Here is a 17807-nt window from a genome sequence, read left to right on the forward strand (position 1 = left end):
CATTGACAAAATTTAGCGCGATCTGAAGCTCTTACTCGCGCAGCGTTTTGAGAACTTTATTTCTCATAATTGAATTGTGCTTGTTGTACTTTAATTATCTGCATCTCGCTCTGTGCCTCATTGCCTGTGAAGTTAACCGCGTTTATCATAACTTCAGCATTAGCGCTTTGAAGCTGATTGGCGCTCGGCGCTTTTGAAACCTGGTTGTTCAATTTTGTTTGGCGCTCTGTGTTCATAACTTGCACTTCACTGCTGTGTTGTGCTTTCAACGTTGGTAGTTTTTGAGTGGCGCTTTGGCAGAGGTATTCTGCTGGAGTTGAGAGCCTTTGGCTGCCTGTTGACGAGCATTGTGCTGTGCCCTCGCTGCTGCTTTTACTTTCATTTTTGCCCTCCATTTTGTGTTTTCCTCTCCCCTGACCCGCCTCTCTGATCCCGCCTCCCAGCTGACACTCCCACACTCCGCCCCCTCCACCATCCATTTAAGCCAGATGGTCCCACGTGCAGCGTCCACGCGCTACGTCCACGCCGAAGGTGCGCCAAAGGTAAGCCCGTCTACGCCCCTCCGCGCCTGGACCGCGCCCAGTGCCAGACCCCCTGGTTCCTTTATCATCCCGCCCACTCGCATCACTTACGATGCCGCCACCCTCTTAGCCCTTAACTCCGGCCGCTCCCCTAACTGCGTCCAAGCCGCTCCTGGACACACCCATGGTCCCTTCTCATGCTACTCCTGCAAGTTCGACGGCTCCAATACCAACTCCTCATCCACCAACGTGCCACAGAGACCCAACACCAACCACCTAAAATGCATCCTGCTCAACACCCGCTCAATCCATAGACATGCCATCGACCTTTGAAATCTTCTAGACACCACCGCACCGGATGTCGCCTTCTTAACAGAAACATGGATGAATGCCTCATCAGCCCCAGACATCACCATTGCCATCCCTGAAGGATACAAGATTATCCGCAAGGACCGCGTCAAGCATACAGGAGGGGGCATCGCCATCGTCCACAAGAACTCCATTCACATCACTACCAGCTCAGATGACAACCTCGCCAGCGCCGAGCATCTTCACTTCCAGATCCACACCGACCCCAAAACCACACTCAGAGGCACCCTTCTCTACCGGCCCCCGGGCCCCCGGGCGCAATTCAATGACGATATCGCTGACTTCATCACCACACACGCCCTCCCCTCCGAGGACTACATCTTATTGGGAGACCTCAACTTTCACCTGGAAAAGAGCAATGACAACAGCACCACCACCCTTCTGGACAACCTCGCAAACCTTGGACTTAAACAACTTGTCACGTCCCCCACCCACATTGCAGGTCACACACTCGACCCTATCTTCACCTCCAGCAACTACGTCTCTTTCAGCCACACCACAGCTCTTCACTGGACGGACCACAGCTGCGTTCACTTTTTCTTCAATAAGCCCACAACTCATCACCACCCTCAACCCACCCTATGTAGAAATTGGAACAAAATCACCATCGACCAGATCTCTGCATCGCTCCTCCAAACCCCTCCTGTCCACTCCTCAAACCCCGACCAAGCAGCCATTAACCTCACCCAATGGCTATCCAAAAGCGCCGACATCCTAGCACCGTTGAAAAAACACCAAAACAAACTAAACAGCAAGAATGCCTCCTGGTTCAACGATGATCTTAAGAAATCCAAGAAACTCTGCCGCGGATCTATGATGTTACAACGCGTTATTTTACAAAGCATGCTGTAACATCGCAACTTTTACAACGCAGGTTCCATTACATCGGATGCCATTACAACGCAGGATATTACATAGCAGATGGTATTACAACGCATACCATTACATCGTAAGTATAGGTAAGTATAATTTTTTTTAAAAAAAGAAATTAAGTTAATTTTATTAATTTTATTTTACTAATATAATTAAAATAATTGTAAAAATGTAATTAATATAATTTATTTAAATAAGTTTAATGTAATTTTAAATAGGAATTAATGTAATTTAATTAAATTAATATAATTTTATTAATTTAATTTAATAAATTTTATAATAGTAATTATTTAAATTTAATTAATTTAATTTAATTAATATAATTGTATTAATTTTAAAATTGTAATTAATTTGATTTAATAAATTTAATTAATTATAATTTATTTAATTATTTTAATTTAATTAAAGTCGTACTTTAAAAAAAATAAACCCTAAAATACCCCTGAACCGCAAAACCCAAACCCTGCCCTAAAACCTAAAAACACCCCTGTACCCCAAAACCCAAACCCTGCCCTGAAACCTAAAAACACCCCTGTACCCCAAAACCCAAACCCTGCCCTGAAACCTAAAAACACCCCTGTACCCCAAAACCCAAACCCTGCCCTGAAACCTAAAAACACCCCTGTACCCCAAAACCCAAACCCTGCCCTAAAACCTAAAAACACCCCTGTACCCCAAAACCCAAACCCTGCCCTAAAACCTAAAAACACCCCTGTACCCCAAAACCCAACCCTTGCCCTAAAACCTAAAAATACCCCTGTACCCCAAAACCCAAACCCAGCCCTAAAACCTAAAAATACCCAAACACCCCAAAACATATACCTCAGTACCCCAAAACATATACTCCTATACTCATACTTATTTTAAAAATTACTTAAATTAATATATTTAATTTATAATATTAAAAAACATAAACAAATATATTTATTTATAATTAATATTAATTAAATTAATTAAATAAAATTAAATAAAATAAAAAAAAATTATATACTTACCAATACTTACGATGTAATGGTATGCGTTGTTATAGCATCTGCTATGTAATATCCTGCGTTGTAATAGCATCCGATGTAATGGAACCAGCGTTGTAAAAGCTGCGTTGTAACAGCATTACGACGTAAAAGTTGCGTTGTAACAGTAACACACCATCTGCCGCTCCCTCGAGAAAGCATGGAAAAAAGACCCAAACTCCAACACCAAAGACGCCTTCAAAAATGCCACCCGCATACACCACCAACTAATCCGGTCTGCCAAGAAAGCCGCCTTCAAAGACCGTCTAGATAACAACGCCCACAATAGCAAGGAGTTATTCAACATCGTCAAAGAATTTACCAACCCATCAGCAAACTCCAACGACATCACCCCCTCTCAAGCCCTCTGCGACTCCCTAGCCTCATTCTTCCACAACAAAATTGCAGACATCCACAACAGCTTCGACAACCGACCCGAAGACCTACCCACCCATTCTTCTGCAGGACCTTCTCCCCCCTTGAACATCCTTAACATCTGGAACCCAATCTCCATTGAGGACACCATCCGTCTGATGAACTCCATCCACTCAGGATCCCCAACTGACCCATGCCCTCACCACATCTTCAACAAAGCAGACTCCATCATAGCACCACACCTCCGAGACGTCATCAACTGCTCCCTCAACTCCGCCACCTTCCCGGAAAGCTGGAAACACGCAGAACTCAGCGCCCTTCTGAAAAAACCCACAGCTGACCCCACCGAACTCAAAAACTACCGACCCATCTCGCTCCTTCCTTTCCCGGCCAAAGTCATCGAGAAAGCTGTCAACAACCAGCTCGCCGCCTTCCTCGAAGCCAACAAATCCCTCGACTCCTCACAGTCCGGCTTCCGAGCCAAACACAGCACTGAGACCGCACTCATCGCAGCCACAGACGACATTCGAACTCTACTGGACAATGGAGACACAGTCGCCCTCATCCTCCTCGACCTCTCCGCAGCCTTCGACACAGTCTGTCATAGCACCCTATTACAGCGCCTCAGTAACATCGGAATCCAAGGAACAGCACTGGATTGGATCACCTCCTTCCTCACCGGTAGAACTCAGAGAGTCAGGCTCCCTCCTTTCAATTCAGAGGCCTCTGAAGTCATCTGCGGCGTGCCGCAAGGATCATCACTCAGCCCCACCCTCTTCAACGTATACATGAGCCCCCTCGCAGCCATCGTTCGCCAACACAATCTCAACATCATCTCCTACGCTGATGACACCCAACTGATCCTCTCACTCACCAAAGACCCTAACACCGCCAAAAACAACTTACACGAAGGAATGAAAGAAGTAGCCGAGTGGATGAAGCACAGCCGTCTGAAACTGAATTCAGACAAAACAGAAGTCCTCATCTTAGGAACCTCCCCCTCCGCCTGGGATGACTCTTGGTGGCCAGAAGCCCTTGGAAAAGCACCCATCCCGACGGACCACGCACGGAACTTGGGCGTCATCCTGGACTCCTCACTCTCAATGACCAGACAAGTCAACGCTGTCTCTTCATCCTGCTTCAACATTCTTCGCATACTTAAAAAAACTTTTCGCTGGATCCCCACCGAAACTAGAAAAACGGTCACTCACGCACTTGTTACGAGTCGCCTGGACTACGGAAACACTCTATACGCCGGTTCCACCGCAAAACTCCAGAAAAAACTCCAACGCATCCAGAACGCCTCAGCCAGGCTCATACTTGATATCCCATGTAAAGAACACATCTCTGGTCACCTGAAAAACCTCCACTGGCTTCCTGTGAATAAGAGAATTACCTTCCGCCTACTAACCCACGCACACAAAGCACTTTACGATCTCGGACCCGATTGCCTCAACACACGTATGTCTTTCTACTCCCCCTCCCGTCAACTACGTTCCTCCAACCAAGCCCTGGCCACTGTTCCCCGCATCAACAAAGCCACCATGGGAGGTAGATCCTTCTCCTACCTGGCAGCCAAAACCTGGAACTCTCTCCCCACTCACCTTCGGCTTACTCAGAACCACCTAGCATTCAGAAAGCAACTTAAAACTTGGATATTCGACAAGTAATTTTCCCCTTCCTCAAGCGCCTTGAGACCCTATGGGTATGTAGTGCGCTATATAAATTTCTGACTTGACTTGACTTGACTATTTAAAACACAAACCTATAGGAAGGAGGTCTCCAAGTGGTATTGGGCATTAATTAAAGGAGACGATGATGATGTGACCCTGGCTGAAGAAATCTGGAAGCTGGACATGCCAGGTTGCGATATCCACAACTTATGACAAGTACCTGCTGCTACATTATGGGCTTCGGTAATTTCGGCTCCACTTAGGAGGAATCACTTGTTTACCATATACAGGGCTTACTGGTCTCCCAAAAATTCGCCAACATGGGAGGTAATAGAAGAAGATGCTGTCCGAAATGCCAATTGGAAAATGCAGATTATATACATCTTTTTGGCAGCGCCCAGCTATCCAGCTCTTCTGGCGAGACGTGGGTAAAGTATTAAAAAAAAAATTGTGGGTTGCAACTTTGAGGTAAGCCTTCCTTTGGTTATATTTGGAGGACGGGAGGTAGACAAGACAGGTTGGGGGATGAATATCATATCTCTGCTGTTTACTTTAATGACTACTGCACGTAGGGAAATCTGTGTAAAATGGGTCTCTGAACTTTCCCCTACATGCGCGAGCTGGTTAAATTACTCAAAAAATACAGCTAGGCTAGCCTCCCAGACAGGATCGGCTAAGAAAGAAACAATGTGGGCCTCTTTTATCTCACTCGGCTTGTGATATCTGCATGCATAATATATTTTCCTCAGCAGGATCTAATAGTCACATTCTGGTGATTTGCTCTGTCGGCCTAGTCCAAGGACTAAGACGAGCTCAATGAGTTGGAGAGATCAGTGGTGGTTACCATTGGACCACTCATCAACTGCGAGTTGGAAAAGGCTTGCTTTCGCTGGCTCAGATCTTGGAAGGTGCATGGAGCCCAGGCCCTTTAAACCTTCAGAGAGATCTCGCGCTCGGCCTTTGTCAAATATGAGGACGAAAAAATGTTTGCAAAAGTTAAAAACAGCTACAGAACCTTGCCAGCGGGTGCTATACCAGCACACTGCTTCCTGGTCTCACAGCCGCCAATTGGAGCAACTGTGCATGAAGCGCCTCATTATTGTGAAGTCAAACTTGTGCTGCTGTACCTGGTTTGAAGCCACATGGTGGCTGGCAGCAGAACTCCGATGCAGGCCGGGTGTCTGTGGAGTGGTAAGTTGAAGAAGGGACACGCTCTATTGGCACCACCTACCTCTAGGACTGCAGCGCATGGTGCAGGCAACAAGGACATAGGTGGGCACAACAGAGGGGCCAACAGAAGAACGGACGGAAAATAGCTATGCAGGGCAGCAACAATGACCTCACTGTGAGGGGCAGGGTCCAGGCAGGTGGTCAAGGGGTTATGTAGCCAGAACAGCAGCCCCCTCAAATAAAAGAAATAGTGTAGCAGCAAAGGATACCCCTGCACAAAGGGCTAACAGTGCACAAAGGGGAGCAAGGACCTGGAAAGGCAAAATGGCACTATCACAGGCAGAGAGGGCAGAGGGTGCCCCCGGGCTCCCTTCCTAGGGCGGACATCAGTGATGGGGATAGCAGCGAGGACAGTGGGGATAAACAGCAGGAGGTACCTATCGCCATTACAGTGGCACCTAAGGAGCTGAACAAGAGTGGAGAGGCCAACCTTGCAACAAGGAATGGTGAGCAGCGGGTGCAGAACACTGGGGCGGGGTTGCGGGTGCACAGAATTGGTCATCGGGGATATTGTGACTTACGGCACACAAGTGAGGGTTACATATTCCACACTGTAGGGCGCCTGAAGGCAGCTGGGCCCCCTACATCACTTCCAGTCCAGTAGCACTCAGAGTGGGATCTCCCACCAAGATGGCCAAAGGGCATGGGGACAGCCGGGCTCAGGTTTGCTGGCACAGCAGACACCACCATTTATAGGCATGCCATGGTGGCCTTGGCTGACGACAAGGAGCCCTTTTTCCCCAGGCTACCCCCAGGATGTGTCCGAGCATAAACCCCTGGCCGGGCCACAAGGCAGGAGGGGACGTCACAGAGTCTCATGCAATGGGACAAGGCAGCAGGGGCCCAGGAAAAGCGCTGTCTGGAGCATCGGCCCAAGCCAGATGGCCAGGCAGAGCTTCCACCTAGTGGAGCACAGGAGCTCGGCTTAGGGAAGGAAAGTGAGGGGGCACATGGGTATTGCGCTCAAGAATCAATGACACAACAGTGCGTGGACAAGCTGATGCCACCAAGGCGTGGTCTGGGGGCATCACCAGGGGACAGGAAACTAGCTAGCAAATATGAACGGTCCTCCTCGGGGAATCTGACATCATTGCATGCAAACGGGGTTAGCAAGCCTCAATCCTCTGTCTGTTGTGGAGAGGATTTGGCGCATAGAATACATTGGAGATGCACAAGGCTGTGCTAAATTTGAGAACACACAAAAAAAAATATAAGGACAAGAGAGATAGGCGCAGGCCAACTGTGGAAAGGTCCATTGAAACTGGCTGCAGACATTTAAAACGCTGGCATGTGTCTTTGTAGAAAAATTCCAACAGATCACCGCAGCCCTGTTCGTCCACGAATAGAGGGTACATGACACGCAGCAAAAATATCAAGGGGAGCCCTGGCTTAGGTACGATGAGAGCTTTAGGAAAAAGATGCAAAAGTGGCCGGTCAATTAATGGGATTGTTAGGATGTAAAGGGCCATACGAACCATACGTTGGCAGCTAGGGAAGGGGTGAGCACCCGGGATCCTCCGTTTTGCACCACAGGAATTAGGGGAGGTATGATGGATCGGGGCGAGGGGAGAGGACATCTATATGGGAGACAGTTACATGATAATCAATCTTCGAAGGTCCAAGACAGATCAGGACAGCAAAGGGAAGCACAAGCGTTTAGGTTGATTTTGACAATAGAGCATGCTGCCCAGTCTGCCTCATGCAAGCCCATAGAAGGCCGGGCATGTCCAGAGGGTGGCCACACTTTCTTCACAGAGATGGCTAATGCCTAAGTCGCTTCCAGTTCACTGCTGTCCTCCAGATTGTGTTAACCAAGGCCCGTCTGTCGCCAAGGGAGTTTGGCTCACACTCCTATTGCATAGGCGTAGCCACAAATACAACAGCAAATGGGCTGAGCACTAAGCATAATGCAGATTGGTTGCTGGGCATCAAGCGCTTTCACAGGTTACATCTAGCCCACAGATATTTAAGCTGTGTTTCTCTCACAAAGAGATCCCGTAACTTGGCACAGAGTGTGGATCCTGGGCCATTTATATGTCAGGTGCAGTACGGGGCATTGGTCCAGCGAGAATACAAGGGAATATGGTTGTAAAATACAGCATTAACCTGGCTGGGGAGAGCAGGCATGAGATGGGCTCAGTTATTAACGGCCGTCCAGGATGCGTTGAGGCGGGACAATTGACTGGATGCGCTACTGGTACACCTAGGCGAGAATGACTTGGCGGCCCTAGGAATGAAGGACTTATTGGGGGTGATGACAGATGGCCTCACAGCAAGCATGACACTAGTTCACCCGGCTGACCTCATATGGTCAGAGATCATAGCAAAGTATGAATGGAGGAGGGCGATCGACCACGTAGCAGTTGATAGGTCTAGGCATAAATTAAACATATGTATGGCAAAAGTGTGTAAGGCAAGCAGGTGGGGTTTCATCAGACACAGGCTGATCAATCTTAGGACACCAGGATAATAAGCGATGGACGGTGGGAATGGACATGGTCCAACTTAACATAGTGGGGGTACTAGAGTAGCTAGGTTTTTCCTAAATGAAAGCTAAAAGAGGGAGTTGCCGCTGGATGGGGAAAACCAGCAGCTTGGCGGGGAAAGCACATAAAAGACACCTTGAAAGCACAATAGCCGAGGAAAAGAGCTGCTCAAACTGTGTGCTTGGGATGCCTCATGGCATGGGTACAGGGAGCAGGTGATTGACCAGCAAGGGTCAGCTGCAGGCAGACACAGCATTTGAAGCCCTGGCCAGGCCTAATGGAACCCCACATAGACCTTCGTAGCAAGCGAAGCCTTAGAGGCCGCAAACGCTAGACACCTGCAGAAGGGAGCTGTCACACAAAGTGCTGTGCTGGAAGTGCTGTCCATAAGTAACACAGACCAATAAACAGGAACTGATTCATTAGCAATAACAGTTGTGTAGAAGGTATATTGAATAACCCATGGAGAGTGTGTATGACTATTAAATTGTGATGTTTATGATCTATGTGTTAGTTAAATAACTAAGTTAGATAAACTGCAGCTATTATGCACCAACAGTGGCTCCCCGTTGTGGTTACTAAAGCAATGAGGGAGGGGTGCACAGAGATGGCTGCAAGAGTAAGGGCGGTCACTCACATGTCTGGGAAGGGTTAAAGACCGCTTGACGCTCTGCTGAAAACCACAGTAACCTGTCCATCTCCTGAAAGTGCCTGAGAAAGGTGAAGGGCATGCTGTTTTGAAAGCACACATACACTTTAATGTGTACACCAATTGAAACGATGGATAGATGGTAGAGAGATTGAAACACCAGACAGTGGGGAGAAGGGCAGGGGACATATCGAAACAAGGGACAGCGGGGAGTGGAGTCCCTTTTAAGTGAAAAGTAACTGCAATTGTGACTGCTTGTTTAGGAGTCAAATATAACAAAACATTTTGTTTAGAGGAGTTCTGACAACGATTGGGCCAAGTTCAACTTCACCTGCTGCACAATTCAAACCGTGACCCTGTTGTTTGCAAAGTAACTGTACTTGTGGCTGCCTGTTTAGTTGTAAAAAATAGCATAGCTCTTGCATGTTAACTCTATTTTTAACATGCAATGTTTATTACAACATTTAGAAATTGAACATAATGACCAAATAGATTAAGTTGAAAAAAACAATCTAATAATGCCTACAAAGTGCAAAGAAAAGTACTGAGGCATGAATAGGAAATGCCAAAAAGGTCTTCGGCTAAAGCATCTGATTTACACAACTAAGTAATACAAGCATTTGCAATGCAATAGGTCTCGCCTTTGTGAGAGTTTGAGCTATTGGCATTGTAAATGACAGTGCCTTTCATTTATGTGTTTTGGAAATCTGTAAGCGGTGTGTAAACACACACTTTGCACTTATAGTCTTTGCTTACGAGAAGCAAGGCTGGCAGTACAAGATTCGCAGTTACTGCTAGCCTTGCTTCTCGTAAGCAACGACTATAAGTACAAAGTGCGTGTTTACGCACCGCTTGCAGGTTTTCAAAAAATACATAAAAGGCATATAATGCCAATAGCTCAAACTTTCGCAAAGGTGAGACCTATTGCATTGCAAATGCTTGTTTTCTACTTTTTCTCATCACCGGCTAAGCTTATGGGGCAGACTTTAATGTGATAAATAGCATTTGTGCATGCAGCACGTCAAAAGCTTTTTAGAATGACTATGTTTATATGAGTCGGCAAATTGAATTCACAACAATTTTCTTTGCCAAGGGTTCTTGTGCTAGTAATATATGGCAGCGCTGTGTAAAGTGCTGGGACAGCTCTCAGAGCCGGTAAGGGGTGAATATTTCCATAAAAATAAAAATGCAATTGCAATTTAGTAACAGTTATAAAATTAGATGCATTTCTGCGGTTGGTTGGATGCACTCTTAAAGGGCTCAGTAGATGAAATAACCATCACGCCCATACACTATGGCAAGGTGGAAATGAAATAGCAGATGCTTGTTTAAAGTCATACTGACAGGTGATTGAACGAAACGAGGTTAGGAACGTATAAACGACACTTCGAATGTCGCCGGGCGGTTTCAGGGCACTGTTCATAGTGTGGAAAACTGCAATCCTTTTTGACGGTAGATGATCGTAGGGGTGGCACTTCGTTTAACTTCTTCGCTAAAGGTACAAATGAACTTCAACTGCAGCGATTCAACCGCGCTCTCGGTACTGTCACTTAGCAGTTGGGAAAACTTGTTCCACAAAAGGATACCGGAAGGGGAACCAGTGCTTCTCTGTGGCTACTTCTCATCGCGAATAAGAAGTGACGCTTTAGAAGATCTATTCAGCGATTATAATGAGGTACTGGTTGTATCGGTGAGGGATAGGGGTAAAGTGTTTGGGACCGGATGGCAATCTGGGCCGCAGTATAAGATGAGCAAAGGCTTGAACGTGGCGACTAAGGCTGAAGGGCTCAGTACTGGCGGAGGTCGAGGGGGGTAGCAAAAAGCTTAATGCTGTTCTCTTGCACTGTCGTCGCCACCTCCCCGAATTCCCGCAATAGGTAGTCGCTGTGTGTGATTCTCGGAAGGGTGGGCAATGCGGGACCTGAAAGGGGGCAGAAGTATGAAGGCTCAGATGAGAGATCGGGGGCCAAAGGCCCTCCGACAGTGCTCGGGAAGCAAGTACCATCTTCTCGTACCGTAACGAGATGGCTTGGGTGAACAGCATTTGGTTTGACGTTCAGTGTAACCGGCCCCTATACTTGGAGATATTTATAGTGCACACATAGGCCCGGCTGTTGCCGAGAACCCTTTTCCCGCTAGTCTCCGGTGCAGTGTCTCCCTCCTACCAGCGGCCCCTGTGGTCGGCCCCTCCCCCCGGTGTGTCTCTCCAGTCCCCTATGCGCTAATGTACGCACTGTCTAGCCCCTCTACTACTCCGTGTGGACAAGCCCACTTACCTGCAACACCCCGTCTTCACTGCTCCGCCCCCCAACCTCACGACAGCGGCGGAAAGTTCAGCGGCACTCCCCCACCTCTGAGCTGAGAACAGCTACAGACATAACAAGCTGTTGAGCCCGAGCCGACGGCAGTCCCCCGAACCCAATTGGTCAGTTATTACGCTGAAGATTCAGCACGGAGGTTCGGATTGGCCTGGTTGTTAGGTACCCCCATTGGTCAGAATTCATGGTCAATGTTGATAGGTTAGAAGGAGGGCAGGTAATGTAAGCGTGGGTTGTTATTGGTGCTATGGGAAAAACACACTGATTGGTTTCCTGAACCAGCGAGCTCAGATTTTGCCAAATTGTAACTGGCCATGGGAATCCGGATGTGGACCTGAGATTGCTTATTGGCGAAGCAAGAGGCACGGAACACCGGTTTAGTTATCCCATTGGCCAGTTAACCAAAGTGCTGCCGGAAGTGAGGCAGGAGAAAAGAAGCACTAGTACATGTTCCTCTACAAGGCGGAGACTGGAAACAGACTTGAGGCACTTGGTGCGCATGCGCGAGACATAAACGCTGGACGCCATTTTCCATATAACTTCGGGTGAAAGGGAAAGTTCGTTTGTCTGCAGGAGGCAGTAACAATCTTATGAAGAAAACAAGCAGCAAGCGTTTCCCAGCCATGCGCCATCATGAAATAATCGCAGAGAAATCTAGTAGCTTGAAAAAAAAAAGCAGGCGCTGCCCGGGTGAGGAGCGAAGAAGCCCCTCCCGCCCGGCGTCGACGAGTCTTCCATTTCCAGGCAACGGCCCCACCGGCACCAATCCCAGCGCGGCTCCTCGTCTGACGTCAGAGGAGCTGCGCTCTGGATTTCTGAGACTCCCGAAGTTCCCGGGCTGCGGCGGTGTTTACAGGGAGGCAACTTTGAATTTCCCTACAATGCCGCTCTGGGAGGCGGCGGTGATTTCAGACGGCGCTCCTTCTGGCACAGAGCTCCACAGTGCCTTCCCATGCGTAAGGGGAGAGGAGCCCGGTGAGTGGGGTTGAGAGTGGGGGTGTACGCGTGTGTGTCTGTTTGAGTGTGTCTGTGCGTGCGTGCGTGCGTGCGTGTGTCTGTTTAAGGGGGGGTGCGTGTGTGTATGCAGCGTGTGTCTGTTTAAGGGGGGGTGCGTGTGTGTGTGTATGCAGTGTGTGTATGTGCGCATGCGTGAGTGTGGCTTTGTTTGCAAATGGGAATATGAGGCACGGCGACGTGCGCGCTCCCGAGGTCAAATCTCCGGCAGGAGAAGCTCGTGACAGTCTGCTGTCCACATTCCCCCAAAAGTGATTACATAAGTTGTCTCGGCCTAGACGCAAAAGCTTCGCTTTTGCTTTCGTCTAGGCGAGACCTAAAAAAGCAAGCATTCCAGTATAGTGTTAGAAACTGTTAGAAGCTGTCTCATTTTTTATTGGGAAGAGATCTTATCTTGACAGTGAATGGGGCTTAAACGGTGTGGTTTAAATGAAAAGCGGTTCTGTTGGGTCGGACCAATTACTTTTGGGAACATTCATTAATGAGAACAAAGACTCTCTGATACAAGTCCAACAATTTGAGAAATAAATGCTCAAAAGCTTTAAGTCATGTAATCAATCAATTGTATTAAAAGATTTTCAAACATTTGGTATCTGAATTGTAATCATTCTTAGATAACATTCAATGCTTGTGGTGACTGTCAAATGTAAAGTGACTTTCAGTGAAAGGTGCTCAGTGAATGGCGAAATATACAGTGCGATTTATGTACAGGTATATACAGATGTGTTCATTGGCCAGATAATGCTTTTGAACCAAGGATTCCTAGAGTTCCTATCCGGATCCTGGTCTTTCTGGGCCTATGATGTTCGTCGACGTTTCGACTCTGGTGCGCCCCGATTAGTGGTCGCGGCGGGTCTTTATCAAGACAGAAGGAGGACAGCCTAGAAATTAACAAAGACTGTGTATAAGAGAGAGTTTGGCGCTGTGTCGACTTGCAACCAATTAAAGTATTAAAATGTATAGGGGGCGCTAGAGGGCGCACTGCAGCATGGCCGCACTGCTGTGAGGCTCCTGCAGCCCGGAGCCTTAATCCGTCCACTGATCCTTTTAAACATCGCCAGTCCTTACTCTGACCCCGGATCCTTGTAGGGGGAGCCGCTGTCCGCACTCGGTCCGACTCCTGCGGTGATCGGAGCTTGCTGGCCAAAGCTACGAGTGCCTGAAGATTCCCCCGACGGACGCGCTGGAGGAAGGGTGCTCAGTGGTCCGGCGTCCCTGCCTACTTTAGGCCGCGGCGTCACACGTGGGGTGGAGGCCCTATCTCCTCTCCCTCGGAGAGACTTCACAGTCGGACGCTCTGCCGCAGTCGGTGGCTGTGGCCGGTGCTTGTATCCTGCGGAGGCTTGTGTGGAGCGCTGGTGAGGGAGCCACGCTATGCTGAGGCGGTGAAGGCGCGTCGAGGACACCGGACTGCCGGTCGTTGTGAGTGGCGGCCATAGTGCAGACGGGAGTGGCGGGGTGTTCGCTCCTACTCGTGCCCCCGTCTGTGGTGCTTCTGTGCCCGCCTGAGAGATTGCTGACATATACAGCGGTAAGAGCAGTGATGGGGGACAGTGCTGGAGGGGATTACCGGCCGTACCGCTGAGGCACCGCATGGACATTAATTGGCGCCATTTTCATCGCTGTAGCTGTTGGACGGCAGAGCCGGCCATGGGGGATGGCTTTTGCTGCTGATGCGCTGCATTTCTAGTTCTGCATGATAGCACTATGGCCAGCTGACTGGACTGTCGCTTATTACATCCTGCTCTACGCCACATGCTGCATGGTCCTGGGTGTGTTGACCTGACGTTTGGGAGACATCGCTGCTGCTGGTGCTGAGTCCTGCGCACCACCCTTGGTACAGCTCGTAAGTGGCGCTTACTTTCCTGCGCTATTGTATGATATGCTGGGCTGCTGTTGTGCCCATTCAGACTCACTTCACGTACTGTCGTGGGGGCTATCCACTGCTACTTCAGGAGCGGCTGCTTGTGGGACTGCCAGGGGGAGCTAGTTTCTGTAGAGTGCGACAAGATTGTGCGGTGGACTGATCGCTACACCCCGGTTTGGGACTCTGGTGTGCTGCACATTCTGGTTGGGGAAACGCACCGTTTGGAGCACGTGGAGGTGGAACCTGCAGTCTCTTTGACTCTCCTTGTACATATCTGTGGGAGCTGCCGCAGTCTGTGTGCGTGTTAACATGGGGAAACCGGACAATAAACAGCCTAAGTTATCCTTTGACTTTGCGGCGGCCAGGAGGGGTGCTCGTCTAGCACAGGAGGCCGGGAGTTCGCGATCCCCCCCCCCCGCCTGTCGCTGACGCTGCTCCGCAGCCTACCACCCCGGACTTCCAGCAGATGATGCAGGAAATGCGGCAAGGCTTTGCCACCATAGTGGATAAGGTGGATAAATTATCCTCGCGCATAGACGCTGTTGTGCAAAAACTTGATGTGCATTAAGAGCGCCTCACCACGGCGGAGCAGCGCATCTCGGATCATGACGATACTACAGCCACTTATACGGCTCAACTGGCGAGAATGGACAATATCCTGCGGGTAATAGCCGCTAAGAATGAGGAGTTGGAGGCGAGAAGTCGGCGTAATAATGTACGCGTGGTAGGTGTGCCGGAGACAACGAATGTGGGGAAAATGGAGACGTATGTAGAGAGACTCCTGGTTGGTGCGATTGGAGTGGAAGCGTTCTCTACGCAATTCATTGTGGAACGGACACACCGCTCCCTTGGTCCACGGCCGGCCCCGGGTGCCACACCGCGCCCTATCATTGCGCGCCTCCTGAACTACCGAGACCGAGACGCGGCTCTTCGGGCGGCTCGCACTGCCTGTACGCTTTCCTTTGAAGGGGTAAATTTCACCATATACCCAGACTTCACTCCGATGGTACAGGATCAACGGCGCAAATTCCTGGCGGTTAAGAAAAAACTTAGAGAGCTGCAGGTAGACTATGTTTTGCTGTACCCCGCGAAGCTGAGGGTGACCCATCAGGCAAAACAGCATTTTTTCACGAATCCGCAACAGGCAGAGGACTTTGTGAAGCGCCTCAGGAGGGAACGGACTGCGAACGACCGGCAAGATGAGGTGGGACGGGAAGGATACCGATCGGCGGAGGAGGAGGCTGCAGTGCACGCTTTGCACGGACATGTGGATGGCCGCTCCCGGGGCCTGTACTCTCCCAGCCTTGTACTTTTGACGGTTGATGTGAGGGTTAACGGATTGGACCGAGTGTACGCTATTGAGGGTCGCTGAGGGGGCGATGGTTGATGATGATGATACGCTCCGGGCACCCACCCCCCACTGCGCCTGGGACGTGTATACGCCCTGTGGGAAGTAGTACGGTGAGGTGTGAGGGGGTGGTAATGTGCACCTCTAAAGGGCACCCCAACGGGAATGCCCCACTCTTGTTGAGTTTCTTTTCGTGAATGGCTTGTTGGATGAATGGAGGGAGGGGGGGGTGAATGGGGGTCCTGACAGGTTGGGGTTGGTCAGGTGGGTGGGGGGGGGGAGACACTGCGTCGGCAGTGCATGTTCCACTTGGTACTTGTGGTTGGGGTGATGTTGGATGCGACTGTACTACGGTCATGGCGATATATTGGGATTGCTGTTCTGCTTCGTCCAAGTCCGTACCGGGCCTGGATTGTTTACATGCGCGTAGAGGGGGGCCTGAGTATCCCGCTCATTGTTACCATTGCTGTGAGGGGGGAGGTGGACGAAGGCGGACTCCCCTCGATACGAACATTGTTCATGCTGGTGGGACACGATATGTAGAGATTGCATTGTTTTTGGGGCTGACTGCGTGCCTGTTGCACGGATGCTGTTGTTTGGGGCTGGGAGGGGGGTGTCTGGTTCTGGGGATGGAAGATGGCAGAGATGAATGTGGTGTGAGGTTGGCGTGGGGGATGAAGTGTGCGACGGTAACGGTCCACTGCTATGAGCCAGGGACGTGGGATTGTACAATGCTTACGTATGCCCCATTGCACATTGATCATGGGTGATGCCAGTTGATGTTTTGGATAGGATATCGATTTTGTCCTGGAATGTGCGTGGGCTTAATGATGCCAGGAAATGTCGGAATGTACTACACTATCTGGATAGACATGCAATACAGATAGCTTTACTGCAGGAAACGCATCTGCGTCGGACGCCTGAACCTACGTTTGGAGGGGAGTGGGCCGCAGTGAGGAGGTTTTCATCATACTCCTCGTACGCACGTGGGGCTGTTACACTGATTAAGAAATCACTCTCATTTCAGGAGCTGGGAACACGGTTGGACCCTGAAGGGAGATATGTGTTATTGTGGGGGAGGCTTGGGCAGGTCACTGTGCTCTTTCTGAATTGTTACGCACCGAATGTTGATACGCCTGCATTTTTTCTTACACTTTAGGGTTATGTCCTTGCTGTGGAAGCCTCGCACATTGTTTGGGGGGGGTGACTTCAATTTAGCAATGCGGGCTCTGGAGGATAGGTCGGAGGGGAGCTCTCAGTACAATGTACAAGCCAGAGATGTATTGCAGGGCATTGTGGAAGAAGCAGGCCTGATAGATAGTTGGAGATACGCTCACCCGAAGGATAGAGAGGGCATGCACTTCACGGCACAGGCTCGCCCCTGGGCGAGGCTGGACTATGTTTTCCTCTCCAGGGGACTTGTGGCAGGGTTACATGATGTAGTACACCTCCCCAGAACGTACTCTGATCATTGCCCGGTTAAGGTTATGTTGTCGGTGCCGGGGCTGCACAGACCGCGGCCATCCTGGAGGCTCTTCCCTTCTGCCCTTTTAGATCCCATTTTCAAGGCAGAACTTGGCAAAGAAGTGGAAGCTTTTTTTCCAAGGAATAGGGGCTCTGTAGATAGTGTGGAGGTGATATGGGAGGCATTTAAGGTTACGATCCGTGGTGTCACTATCTCCAAGAGCTGTGGGGTGCTTAGGACTATTGTTCGTACTCTCGCAGGATTAGAGGCTGACTTAAAACAGCTGGAACGCAGAATGCAGGCTGGCTCTGATCCCGAACTCATGCATCAGTTTAGGGGTAAACTGTCCGAGTATGAGGAGGAAGCGGCCAGGGAGGCAAAACACAGGGGGAAATACTGGACGGCGAGGAGGTACTGCGAGGGTGAGAGGCCTGGGAAGGTACTTGCCGCGCTCACGAGACATCAGAGGTATAGTGCGGATGTGTTGGAACTGGTCTTGCCGGATGGTACACGTTGTAGGGACACGAAGGAGATCCAAGAGACATTTATGCAACACTACACACAGCTATACACTACACAGCAATCGGGAGAAGTGAGATATGGGGGATT

Source organism: Lissotriton vulgaris, chromosome 7 (genome assembly GCF_964263255.1).
Source record: "Lissotriton vulgaris chromosome 7, aLisVul1.2, whole genome shotgun sequence".
Taxonomy (NCBI): Eukaryota; Metazoa; Chordata; class Amphibia; order Caudata; family Salamandridae; genus Lissotriton; species Lissotriton vulgaris.